A 14,772-nucleotide genomic window follows, 5' to 3' on the forward strand; every position below is an offset into this window, starting at 1 on the left:
TTATCATTATTTTCTTTTCAGAAAATAAAAGTTTATTGAAACTAAAAATGTTTCTAAAATGTCTATTGACTGACGCTGTGAATACATATCTTTACAACTATTCTTTTCTTTTCCAAACTTAGATAAAAATGTTTCGAAAAAGTATATTGACTGATGCTGAATTGGAAGAGCTTGTCAACGCCGCTGATTCAGAAGATGATGTCCCACAGGAAATAATGTCCGAAGAGGAAGACCACATAAGCGAGATGGAAAGCAATGTTGAAAATTTGGATTCTGAAGTGGAGTATGAAGAGGAACATGATACCCAGACAACTAGCCGGATGCAAGAAATCCCTTCTAAAAACTAGTGTGTAATTTGGAACTTGCAGCCTAGTCAGGCTGGTAGATTGTCCTCTGAAAATATCATAAAAGCTACTCCTGGTCCTACAAGGTACGCTACATCAAGAATATCTGATATAGGATCAGCATTCGCATTGTTCCTAAATATGACTATCCTAAATATTATAATACAAATGACAAACATTGAGGGACAATTAGATGTGACAGCTCTAAATGCTTATATTGGTAAATGTAAAATAGTAATTTACAAATGTATTTGTTAAAACGCATGAACATGTTCAGTTTTTTCTTTTTTCTTTCTAAAGAGGTTGAAGTTTTTATGATTTTTCATTTGTTGATTTATAAATATTGTTTTCAAAAAGTTAAATTTCATGTTTTAGTAATAGTAATGTAAAGCTTCTTTGTTATTTGTGTGAAGAATGCCAACAATCAAAGATAATTGTAAATAGCCTGTGTAACCTTTTTATGAAAAAAAATAAATTATTAAGTTTGAATTTAAATTTTTCATTTGTTTATGATCAACCATGTTCACATACAGTATAATAATGAAAAAAGTATTCAAATAAAACACTTAGAGTAGCTAAAAATCAAGAATTAATAGGTCGGGTCATATTGACCCGGGAACAGTACAAGTGTATAGCAAATGCGAACAGAACAGCAGGGTTAACACATACAAAAGTGTACGCACTCACACTATTCAATCATACTATTCCTTGAATTTTGTAGTTTGCAATAAAATTGCCTTGTATTGCAAGTATTAGCCTTTGTTAAAGCCGTATATGAACCTTAGTCAAAAACATGTCAAATAAAATTGCCAAATTCTCCTGTAAATAATTGTGCAAAGAGGGAACCATCATACGATTAAAAAATACGAGTGGATTTTCCTGGGCCCATCCAGTATATGGGTTCCAAGGCCTATGGGGTGCATATGACTGACTATGCAGCAGTAGAGTAGTTAGATTAACGTGTGCACAACCGAATCAGGTGCACGGGTAGGTTCCCAAACCGTAATCAATAAACAATACAAAACCCGGCACTCAACTTTGTAGTGAGAAGAAACAAAAGATTTATTGTATCCCAAATCAGAAAACGTTTCGGTCACACAAAGGGACCTTCATCAGTAACTGAAACAAGTATATACATACAATCAAAAACATAATTGGGAGAATATAAATGATAACATAATAACAGAAACCAAAGTATATACAACATATGCAGTACACTATGCATATGAATATGGCAAATAATGATAGTGAATGGATACTATTGGTGTAGAGGAGTGACCTATATCGTGGCACAGTGGTAGTACAGTGATGGAAAGATACGTACCGTATAGTGGGATAATAGATAAGTTCAAGTGACTGTGAGTGTGAGAGTGGATATTGTAGAAAAGAGGGGACAGAGGAAGCGGAGATGGATATACACCTACCCGGAAATTGCTATCAATATCGTATTGGATATCCGAAAAGGAAGAGAGGCTACAGCCTAAAAAGAATAAAGCATGTATCACGGACGCTGGTATAGATATATACCGGAGAAATGGTAAAAAGAGAGGTATGTAGTTACCTATATGCAGGCTGACATCGCGGCATCCACCGCTGGATGGTTAGTGAAGAGAGAGGGCCGTGGGGCTGTATTTATAGTAGCAGAAGCCTGGAGGGCGCCAGCTGTAGGCACAAGTGTGGCGCAATACTGCCCAGTAGGAGGGCGGAGGTGGGCGGAAGTGACATGCCGGAAAGGGCAGGTCACATGGACGGTGGTGTGCAAGCGCCATCTTAGAGGTGGCAATGCTGTAAAGTGGCTGCAGTGCGCATGTCAGCAACCGCCAGTGCGAGATACAAGGAACTATGTATGCGGTGGGCGGCCATATTGCGCATGTCCATAGGCTTCAGTATTGGGTATAAGGAGCTATGTGCACGGTGATGAATATAATACCCACTGTTGTAGAGCGGCTGCAATGCGCATGTCAGCCACCGCCAGTATGTGGTACAAGGGGTTATGTATGCAGTGGGCGGCTATGGTGTGCATGTCCAAAGTCGCCAGTATTGGGTATAAGGAGCTATGTGTGCAGTGATGGGTATAATACGCATGGCAAAGGATTGGTAAAAAGTAATGTGCCTACTATGGGTCATGAAAGTCAAAAAGTTAATATAACTAGAATGCACATGTCCCCAAATACCATTACTACATAACGCCCATAAGAACCCTGTAATCATTAGTGTTGGAACTGGAGAGGAGTTACAGTGCTGTTGCTATGTAGGAAATGGCAAGGGCAAGAGAAGGTTAAAGGAGGCTGTATATCACCGCCATATAAATGCAGGAAAAAAGATGCGAAAAAATGGAAACAACCTGTCCAGACTGTCAAAATTAAGAAAAAGGTATAAAGACCTAGATGTACAAACCCAGGCAGGCCAGTGATAGGATGAAATAATAGAGAGGACGGAAAAAATTTTTACCGTCATGACGGAAATCTTAGATGGAAGTAAATGGATCATTTAAATATACTAGATTATTGCTGTGTGAGAATAAGTTGTTATTTACACATATAATAATAATAACCATAACAGGGGGACGTGATAATCCTGAGCAAGGTGATGGAAAGTGGGTGGAACGGTGCTCGTGATTAGTGTTGAGCATTCCGATACCGCAAGTATCGGGTATCGGCCGATACTTGCAGGTATCGGAATTCCGATACCGAGATCCGATACTTTTGTGGTATCGGGAATCGGTATCGGGATTAATATCAATGTGTAAAATAAAGAATTAAAATAAAAAATAGGGATATACTCACCTCTCCGGCGGCTCCTGGACTTTACCGCCGTAACCGGGAGCCGTTGTACCTAAGAATGCGCGCTTGCAGGGCCTTAGATGAGGTCACTGCGCTCTGATTGGTCCGTAGCGGTCGCGTGACCGCTACGCGACCAATCACAAAGCAGTGACGTCACCTAAGGTCTTTCAAGCGCTTAAAATACCTTAGAAGACGTCACTGCTTTGTGATTGGTCGCGTAGCGGTCACGCGACCGCTACGCGACCAATCAGAAGCTGCGGACGTCTTCTAAGGTATTTCAAGCGCTTGAAAGACCTTAGGTGACGTCACTGCTTTGTGATTGGTTGCGTAGTGGTCACGCGACCGCTACGGACCAATCAGAGCGCAGTGACCTCATCTAAGGCCCTTCAAGTGCGCATTCTTAGGTACAACGGCTCCCGATTACGGCGGTAAAGTCCAGGCTGCGTCGGAGGGTGAGTATATCCCTATTTTTTATTTTAATTCTTTCTTTTACACATTGATATGGATCCCAGGGCCTGAAGGAGAGTTTCCTCTCCTTCAGACCCTGGGAACCATCAGGGATACCGTCTGATACTTGAGTCCCATTGACTTGTATTGGTATCGGGTATCGGTATCGGATTAGATCCGATACTTTGCCGGTATCGGCCGATACTTTCCGATACCGATACTTTCAAGTATCGGACGGTATCGCTCAACACTACTCGTGATCCATTGTGTCGACAATTCAATACAGACGACTCTAAAAAGACAGAGAAGAGCAGGTTAATAACAAGGCAGGATAATATGGGTATACATCATACAAATGCCATGAGTTCATAGTCCCGGTTCAGACCTCTGGGAGAGAGGGTTTCTAGAGTGTGGATCCAGAAAGCCTCCTTCTTTGTAAGTAAAGTAATCCTATCTCCACCTCACCTAGGTGGCGGTACGTGGTCTATAACCTGGTATTTTAATTGGGAAATAGAGTGTCCCTGTGCGTGGAAATGGTGTGGAATGGGAAGGAGTAAGTTACTGCAACGAATGGTAGATTTGTGCTTTGAAATCCTGTCCCTGACCGGTTGCGTGGTTTCACCTATGTAAAGTAGTCCACACGGGCACTTAATGAGGTACACAACGTAGGAAGATTCGCAGGTAAAGAAATGCTTAATATGGAATGTTTTGCCAGATCTGGGGTGTTGGAAAGTGTTCCCCTTTTGTATATTGTTACATTGTGCACAATGAAGGCACGGAAAGGTGCCAGTCTTTGGTCGTGAAAGAAAAATCTGTCTACGTGGGTCCTTAGACCCAATGCTTTGCTTTCCGCTTTGACCAAGTTATCTCTTAAATTGGGGGGTCTCCTGAAGCATGGTAAAAAGGGCTCCCTAAATTCTGGTATGTCTGGGTGGGCAGTGGACAGGAGATGCCAGTGTCTCCTGATGGTTTTATGGAGAATGAAGGAAAAGGGGTGATATGAATGCACAAAGGGGATACGCTTTTCTGGGGCCCTCCTGGATATTCGAGGTGGGGGGTCCCTAGATTGTGCCAAGATAGCCGGGGGATAGCCTCTCTTTAGGAATTTTGTGGTCATGCCCTGGAGACGTTCCTCGCAAAGTGTTACATCCGGGACTATGCGTTTGACCCATTGATATTGTGATATGGGAATGGAGCGTTTGGTGGATGGAGGGTGAAAGCTTTGGTAATGTAACAGGCTGTTCCTGTCAGTTGGCTTAGAATAGAGATCAGTAGTCAGTAGGCCTGCTGAATCCTTGAGTACCATAATGTCTAGAAAATTATTGGCGTTTTGATCATGATTGATAGTAAATTTGATACTTGGCCAGGCATCATTGAGAAAAAGAAAGAACTCCTGCAAGGACTCCAATGAGCCCCCCCATACGCAAAAGACATCATCTATGTATCGTTTCCATAATGAAACATTGTTAGTAAACAATGGATGTTTGTAGATGATGGAAGTCTCAAAAAGTGCCATGTATGTATTGGCGTACAGGGCGCTACATTGGAGCCCATTGCGGTCCCCCGTGTCTGCAAATAAAAGGAATCCTGAAAAAGAAAAAAATTATTGTATAGTACCGTAGTCAATAATTCAATACAAAGGTTTATTTGATCCGTTTCAAGGCCTGCGGCAGTGAGGGACTGGTGTACCGCATTTATACCATTCAGATGTGGGATGGATGTATACAGGTCCTTGACGTCTAGAGTTACCAGTAAGGTGTTTGGGGGTACCCTATGTAGATTCCTAACACATTGCAGAAACTCCCCAGTATCTAAGATGAATGATGATGATTTTTGGGTGATTGGTGTAAGGATTCTTTCAAGGTATCGTGATAGTGGGGAGAGAATAGAGTCCGTAGAGGCCACAACCGGCCTACCCGGGGGATTAGACAGATTTTTGTGTATTTTCGGTAAGGTGTAAAATACCGGTGTGATGGGGTTCTTCTTTCTCAGGAAATCACTAGTTTTGAGATCAATAATTCCTAAGTGTGAGTATTTGGTAATGATGTTCTCAATTTTGCCCCTAATCTCTGTGGAGGGATCTCTCAAGAGTCGGTCATAAATAGAAGTATCATTAAGCTGGCGATGAATCTCCGCTATATACTGTACTTTGTCCATTATAACCAGAGCACCCCCCTTGTCTGCTGGCTTTATGACTAGGTTGGGATCTTTCTGTAGTGTGACCAATGCCTGGTATTCCGCAGCAGAAAGATTAGAGGGATAGTGTAATCTACCTTTTTCAATGTCATCACGTATGGTATGGAATGAATCTTGGACAAAGCCAATAAATGTCTCCACAGCGTGGGAGCCCTGGGGTGGGCGGAAAGAACTTTTGTCACGAAGGCCTAATGTCGTAATGGACATAGGGTTGGTACAGGGGGGTGCGGGGGTGATTGGGGAAGAGGCAAAATGAGCTTTAAGTCTTAGTAAGCGAAAGAAATGTTGTAGATCCATCTCTAAATCAAATGTTTTGCACTGATACGAGGGACAAAATGACAAGCCCTTTTGTAGTATCCCAAGTTCTGAAACCCCCAAGGACCTAGAGGAAATCTCTGCTTCCTCTGTCCCCTCTTTTCTACAATATCCACTCTCACACTTCATTTTATGTGCTAACTTCCAGGCAGGTCATATAGTCACCTGAACTTATCTATTATCCCAGTATACGGTACGTATCTTTCCATCACTGTACTCCCACTATGCCACGATATAGGTTACTCCTCTACACCAATAGTATCCATTCACTATCATTATTTGCCATATTCATATGCATAGTGTACTGCATATGTTGTATATACTTTGGTTTCTGTTATTATGTTATCATTTGTATTCTCCCAATTATGTTTTTGATTGTATGTATATACTTGTTTCAGTTACTGATGAAGGTCCCTTTGTGTGACCGTAACGTTTTCTGATTTGGGATACAATAAATCTTTCGTTTCTTCTCACTACAAAGTTGAGTGCCGGGTTTTGTACTGTTTATTGACTATGCAGCAGGGCTCGCCTTCCTGCCAATGTATAAAACAAAGGAGTATCGAGCACAAAATGCATATTGTGAAGTGGATTTTCATGGGTCCATCCAGTATGTGGGTTCCATGGCCTAATGCGGTGCATATGACTGACTATGCAACAGGGCTGGCCTTGCTTCCAATGTGTAAAACAAAGGAGTATGGAGCACAAAATGCATATTATGAAGTGGATTTTCATGGGCCCATCCAGTATGTGGGTTCCAAGGCGTAAGGGGGTATATGAATTGGTAGCAGGGCAGGCCTTGCATTCAATGCAACATTTTTTCAGGAGGCCCTCCTGGACATCTTATGAAAGGGGTATTGTGGTGCGTAGTAATTGTTGGCAGCCCATCCACTCACAGCGAAGGCTACAACAGTTTAGGAGACCCACAGTTTAATAATGGCCATTTAAGAAGATTAATGTCGCCTGATCCAACAGTAAAAATAGGCTCTGTGACTTTAAGAGTCCCTCCTTCTTAAATGAAACAAGATGGGTCTGCTTATGTGTCACTCAATACATGGCCAGCTAGGGTTGTTAAATGTTACAATGACATTTCCCAGTAAATGAATTTGTAGTGGTTGAAAGCAATGTTAAAGTTGAAAAACACTTCAAAAACGATGTGTCTGCACTAAGCCTAAGTGGGAGAGGAAATTTTCGGTCTGGGCTTAAATATTTGGCCTTACAGGCAAGTCATTAACCTGCAAAGGATGTACCTTGACATATTTCCAAGCAAAACACGTTTTGGTTTCTTTTCATGTGTTTTTTGTGGCACCGGGAAAAATGGCATGAATCTCAGAAAAAATGATTAGAGCTGTGAACTAGGAGTCACGAATGCTTCCAGGGGCGATCCCCATGATGTCCCTGGGTCATTTGAGCAGTGTTTCCATCATTTTCAGATGTTTTTAGACCTTTAAAGGACCCCCGGGGGGATCGCGGTAAAAATACTCAGGTCTCCCATAGACTTACATTGGGTTCGTTGTTCTGGCCGAGTACCCGAGTATTCCAATTTGCTCGACCCGAGCAATGAGCACCCGGGCATTTTAGTGCTCGCCCATCACTAGCTGTCACCACAATGTTTCACTGTTGAGATTGTATTGGGCAGGTGATGAGCAGTGCCTGATTTTCTCCACACATACCACTTAGAATTATTACCAAAAAGGTCAATCTTCATTTCATCAGACCAAAGAATCGTATTTCTCATAGTCTGGGAGTCCTTCATGTGTTTTTTAGCAAACTCTATGCGGGATTTCATGTGTCTTCCACTGAGGGGAGGCTTCCGTTGGGCCACTCTGCCATAAAGGCCCGACTGGTGGAGGGCTGCACTGATAGTTAACTTTGTGGAACTTTCTCCCATCTCCCTACTGCATCTTTGTGATCTCAGTGTTCTTCTTTACCTCTCTCACCAAGGCTCTTCTCCCACGATTGCTCAGTTTGGCTGGACGACCAGGTCTAGCAAGACTTCTGGTGTTCTCAAACTTCTTCCATGTAAGGATTATGGAGGCCACTCTGCTCTTAGGAACCTTGAGTACTGCAGAAATTCTGTTGTAACCTTTGCCAGATCTGTGCTTTGCCACAATTCTGTCTCTGAGCTCTTTGGCCAGTTCCTTTGACCCCATGATTCTCATTTGGTCTGACATGCACTTTGAGCTGTGAGGTCTTTTATAGACAGGGGTGTGTTCGGTGTCGAGTTCCCGCCGCTGCACAGGGGGAATCTCAAACCACCTCCGCTGCGGTCTCCCATTCTCCTCCAGCCACAGTGGAGTCTGCTCAGCGGAGACGTCGGTCCCAGCGTCTGGCTCAGGCTGATACTCTGTGCTTGGTTACTGCTGCTCTTCCAGGCTCAGCCATTGTAGCCAGTACTGGTCTGCGGCAAACAGATGTCTCTGGGACTAAGTCCTGCTTTTTCCCTTCTGAGCATGCCCAAGGGAGGACCTTTCATTGGAGGTCAGGGGTCACACGCTCAGGTCCTGTAGCAGCTCCCATTGGACCACTAGGAAGGTCCTTGTCTGCTGCAGCTATAAAAGGTTGGCATGGTCGCACGGCCATGTGCTAGTGTCAACCTATGTTATGAGCTTTGCTACCTTGTGGTCATGTCTGCATGTGGTCAGGGTTGGTTGAAATAAGCCCCTAGAATACCAGCACCTCCAGTGAAGAGTTTTGTGTGTGTGAATTCAGGGCTGGCGTATAGCCACTAGAATTCCGGCTCTACTGGAGAGGAGTTGTTCGTGTGCTATGCTGACTGCATGACCACTGTTTGCTTTCTGCTTTGTTAGGTAGCTGTGATCCTCTGTGAAGTTAACAGGGCACAGCGTTTTCCTATCTTAGCGATTCTGTGAAGTAACAGAGTTTGCTCATACTGCCATATAGTGCCGCCAATTACTAGCAGCAGGTTTTCTCCTGCACGGTGGACCCCGGGTTGCGAACGCACCTATTATAACACATATATATAGTCGGTGCGTTCCGCCAACCCTAACTGTGTGCCTTTCCAAATCACGTCCTATCAGTTAAATTAAACACAGCTGGACTCCAATGAAGACCTAGAACCATCTCAAGGAGGATCACAAGGAAATGGACAGCATGTTACTTAAATATGAGTGTCTGAGCAAAGGGTCTGAATACTTATGACCATGTTATTTTTCAGCTTTTCTTTTTTATTAAATTTTCAAACATTTCTACATTTCTGTTTTTATTTCAGTCAAGATGGGGTGCAGAGTGTACATTAATGTGAAAAAATGAACTATTTTGAATTTACCGAATGGCTGCAATGAAACAAAGAGTGAAAAATTTAAAGGTTTCTGAACACTTTCCGTACCCACTGCATAGTTATATATTCTAACTATGCAGTACATCTATCTCTCTCTCTCTCTCTCTATATATATATATATATATATATACAGTATATATATCTCTTTATATATACAGTATATCTCTGTTTAAGTTAGCTTAAATATGAACTTGCAATAAAGAACACTTTCATCTATTTCTTTTGATACGCTATGCATGCCCTGATCCTTTCTTATATTCAACGGCAGAACACAAAAGATTATGAATAAGGTTTCAGAAGGAAGAGCAAAAGTCTTCAGGTCACATACTTTTTTGCTTAAAACATGAAAATTTGCGAATATACAGTTTTATTAATGTGGTACTCTTTAGAAGCATAACTAGATACAATGTTTTGATTGTCTCTTCTGTTATTTTGTTACAAAGTTGAATGTGATGCCTCAGGATTCGATTTGGCAGTCTTGTGGTTGTCTGTTGGCATCTCTATCCGTTGAGCCACTGGAGATCCTGTCGTTGTCATGGTGCTGATTTCCCTTTGTCTTTTGCCCACTCCTGTCTTAAAGCAGGTATTTTCCATTTGCTATTTGGCCAATCCTATCACTCTGCAGAGCATTCTATTTAAACCTCACTGCTTCCTGTGTTCCCTGCTAGTAATAGCTTACAACTACCCAGTTTGATGGTAAAGGAGTAGTCGTTATTTGTGACAGCCAGTTATCTGTGTGGTTTTGGTAGTGAGTATATTTCCTTATCCTTTCCCATTTGGTTGGTTGCTCCTACTGTTCCCTTGTTTTCCTTTTTGTTGTTTCATGAGTAGTGTTGAGCATTCCGATACCGCAAGTATCGGGTATCGGCCGATACTTGCGGGTATCGGAATTCCGATACCGAGATCCGATACTTTTGTGGTATCGGGTATCGGTATCGAAACAACATTAATGTAATAATGTGTAAAAGAGAGAATTAAAATAAAATGCGCGCTTGTCCTGCCTCCCGTGACGTCACGGCTTGTGATTGGTCGCGTCGCCCATGTGACCGCGACGCGACCAATCACAAGCCAGAACGTAATTTTAAAATCCTGAAGGACCTAAAATTACGTCACGGCTTGCTGTGATTGGTCGCGTCGCGGCCACATGGGCGACGCGACCAATCACAAGCCGGGACGTCACGGGAGGCAGGACAAGCGAAAATGCGCGCGTGTCCAGCCTCCCGTGACGTCACGGCTTGTGATTGGTCGCGTCGCCCATGTGACCGCGACGCGACCAATCACAAGCCAGAACGTAATTTTAAAATCCTGAAGGACCTAAAATTACGTCACGGCTTGCTGTGATTGGTCGCGTCGCGGCCACATGGGCGGCACGCGACCAATCACAAGCCGGGACTTCAAGTAAGGAAGTAAACGCGCGAATTTTAAGCAAACAACGCTGCCGGTTCCCTCGCTGAGGTCCAGGCTGCGTCGGAGAGGTGAGTATAGCAATATTTTTTATTTTAATTCTTTCTTTTACACATTAATATGGATCCCAGGGCCTGAAGGAGAGTTTCCTCTCCTTCAGACCCTGGGAACCATCAGGGATACCGTCCGATACTTGAGTCCCATTGACTTGTATTGGTATCGGGTATCGGTATCGGATTGGATCCGATACTTTGCCGGTATCGGCCGATACTTTCCGATACCGATACTTTCAATTATCGGACGGTATCGCTCAACACTATTCATGAGCGTTTTGGTATGATTGCAGTTTCCTTTCATTGAAGTCTGTTTCCCCTGTCTGTCTGATTTGTGCTATCCATTTCTCATTAGTCCCATACCTGCCTGGGTGGGGAAAGATTTAGTTCAGTGTGCATTCAGGAGCATAGTAAGGTTGGAGACCCAGGCCTCTCTACCTTCATAAGTACCCCTGGGAAAAGAATAGTGAGGGCTCCAGCTCCAGGGACAGGTGCAGACGAGCACATCATGGTGTTGCAGCAGCCATAAAAACATAATTCTGTCATTTTTATATTTTTCCTTGTTACGCCATTTACCAATTGGATTCATTTATTTTAGATTTTGGTAGATTAGACTTTTAGACTTTTATGAACGCAGCAATACCAAATATGTGCATTTGTTTGTTTTATTTTTAACATGGCAAAAGGGATACATGATATGAAGTTTTTTTTATCTTTTTCATATTTTAAAAACTTTTTACTGTATTTAATAGTACTTATATGGGACTTGAAGCTGTGATCATCTGATCGCTTGTGCTATACATAGCAGCGCATTAGCACTGCTACATATAGTGAAAATCACGATCTCCCACGAACGCCTGTTACTATTTACAGTCATATTCTAGCAATGTTGATAATGATCTTATCAGTTTTGGGAATTCCAAACATGATAATTTTACTGTATTTACAAATTTATCTTTATTAGGTTTTGAAAAGAGGATACAAATGCAAATGTGAACACCGGGTAATAGTTGTGCCACAAGTAGTAGGTCAAAGATGACCACATACCCATAACACAAACATGATAATTTTAAGTGCCCATCTAGGCAGGCCAATAATCCATAGAAATGTTCATTACTAACCAGTCTAAACAAGCTTGCAAATGAGCAAAAGTTTCATTAATTGTGATGATTGTTTTAAAATCAGACTTAAATATGATTATTATTGGCAGCACATTGTCCTATGTAAATATGTGCTGCTGATAAAATGATTTTTCATGTGTACAGAGCAATTTTATTGCAGATCATTCTGTACACACAGAATTGTTTTTCGCCTGTCTAAACTGCCCGCTAAACAACTGCCAATCCGCTTGCATGTAGCTGATCAGTGGTTGTTTAAAGGGATAGTCTCAAGTTATCTCTTGAATAGCTCAGAGCTATTCAGTCTCCCAACAGTCTACTTACTTCCTGGTTTCTGGCACTCCGCCTTGAGAGACAGTCCTGGTGAGCGGTAGAACTGTAGAATTAGTGGAGCTATAAAGAACAGCACAAGTTCTGCTGTAACACATTCAGCTTTCAGTGGTTTGGTCTGGAGTGTACACTGCTATCACTATATTTACCTATTAAAATAACAGGGCATTTGAGTAAACACAAGCTCAGAGAGAGGAGTGCTAAGGAGAACTGCTCCAGGAAAAGCTAATGCTGCAGGCTTGTGATTTAGCAAGATTCATAATAGCAGATTAACAGGAGCTGAGGGATAGAGAGAGGAAGTTGAGAAGATAACTGCTATATAGAAATTAATGGGCTGGAGAGAAGTGGCTGATATGTTAAGAGTTAAAGGGAACCTGCCAAAAGTTAATATGACTTCAATCTGGCCTGCAAGACAAGAAAAAGAGCTTTTATTATACTCACTAGTGATGAGCGAGCATGCTCGCCACTACTCGGTACTCGGCACGAGTATCACTGTGCTCGCTGTACTCGGCGAGCACCAAGCATTTCCGGGATTATTCTGAAGGAGCTCAGGTCTCCTCCTTTTAATTTTGGCGCTTTTAAGAGTGCCAATCAACATGCAGGGATTGTCTGTCATGCACTGTAATACCACAGCCATCTTTGTTGTGGTATTACAGTGATTGACTGGCTGCACAGCGTCATCAGGTCTATAAGAGACCTGATGCTGCCCTGCTCGCCGCATTCTGCTCTGGACTCCGCTAGTATAGGGAGAGCTGCTGTTGAGATAGGGCCAGATTTGTTCTTTGATTAGTTAGTGTGGGTCTACCATCACATAATCCACAAATCCTGATAAACCAACAGTCCTTTTTAGGGCTAATTCGGGAGTACATAGATTGCAGTGCTAGGTAGGCAGGGAAGTCTATGTGCACATATCCACATCAGTGAAAGGCATGCAGGCACTGTATGTGAGTATATAGATCTCAGTGCATACATCAAAAGGCTCCATTACTGTCTGCTGCTGCGTATTTTATATATACGTAGCTGCAGGTACCCGTGGCTAGGATTTTTTTTTTTTACCTTATATACCTGCTAATTTTATTAAAAAGCAATCCATAGCCCCCTTTTTTTCTACATTTATTTGCTTGGTCATACTGCAGACTACAGCTAAGTAATTTCAATACAAAAGCGTTAAAATCTAACAATTTAAAAAGTTTTTTTTTTGTCCCAGGCATAAGATGTGAGTGCGCAGAAAATTGTGGCCTTTTTTTGATACTATAGTACTTTTTGGAGTGTCTTACAACATTTTTGGACACCATTTTGCTGAACAAAAAATCTGTAGCTGGCCCAAAAATATTTAGCTACAGTTCTTATATTTATCACTGTGATTTGTATGCCACACGCATGACATATAATTGAGCTAAATATTTTACAATTTTAGTACTCCAATTCTTTTTTTAGTGTCATAGCCTACTTATTGACACAATTTTGGTGGGCTCAAAAAATCAAGGCCACATTTTGATCAGTCTGTTATCTTCGTCCGACACCTGGTCTATCTGTGGTCTACAAATACTTGCTTTTCAGGCATACATTCCACTTTTTTGTCTGCTACCCTTGGTCTATAAAGTATGTTGTGGTTATAAAATTTATACAAAGAAAGTGGCGGGCACCACAGACACAAATAAATCAGGGATCAACCATATGCATATATATATAAAGTAATTAAGAACTTTAAGCAAGAGAAAAGATATGCATACCAACGGGATCAACCATCAAAAAATACAACTTTATTTATAGAAAAAAGGCACAATAGAGCAAGACATACATTTAAAAACATTTAAAAAACCAAGAGACGGCACATGGCTGATAAGACATATGCACCCCCCCAGACAGTTGGAAATAAATAGCTAAGAGCACTAAGCAAAATGAGGTAAATTCATGAAAAGTCCATATACATATACAAATATATGCACCAATACACATTACTCTGCTACCAGCTATACCCTGTGTGCGCTGATCAATTACTCACAAATAAATAAATACAGGAATTAAACTTAAAGTCCCAAATCCTAGACCCATTCACCCTGTGCAAGAAATCTCATTGCACCAAATGCTGTTTAATAACCGGGATATATCACCCAAGGGTCCGGAAACAAAGTGTCACAAGAGCCAAGTAAAGATGCGGTAGCCCAATAGCAAATGCTTGTGCTAGTCCTGGGGGGGAACTGGAGCCCCACGCGTATCGACGCTATGAGAGCGTCTTCATCAGGGGAATGAATGGGTTATAAAATTTAAAAAAACTCCAGGCCACATATTACAACAGTCTGTTATCTCCATCTGACGCCTCATCTATCTGTGCTGTACAAATACTTGCTTTTCCACTTTTTTGTCTGCTACCCTTGGTCTATACAGTATTTTGTGGTTATAAAATTTCAAAAACTCCAGGCCACATATTGAAACAGTCTGTTATCTCAGTCAGACGCCCGGTCTATCTGTGGTCTACAAATA

The sequence above is a fragment of the Ranitomeya variabilis genome, chromosome 3 (genome assembly GCF_051348905.1).
Source record: "Ranitomeya variabilis isolate aRanVar5 chromosome 3, aRanVar5.hap1, whole genome shotgun sequence".
NCBI classification, from domain to species: Eukaryota; Metazoa; Chordata; class Amphibia; order Anura; family Dendrobatidae; genus Ranitomeya; species Ranitomeya variabilis.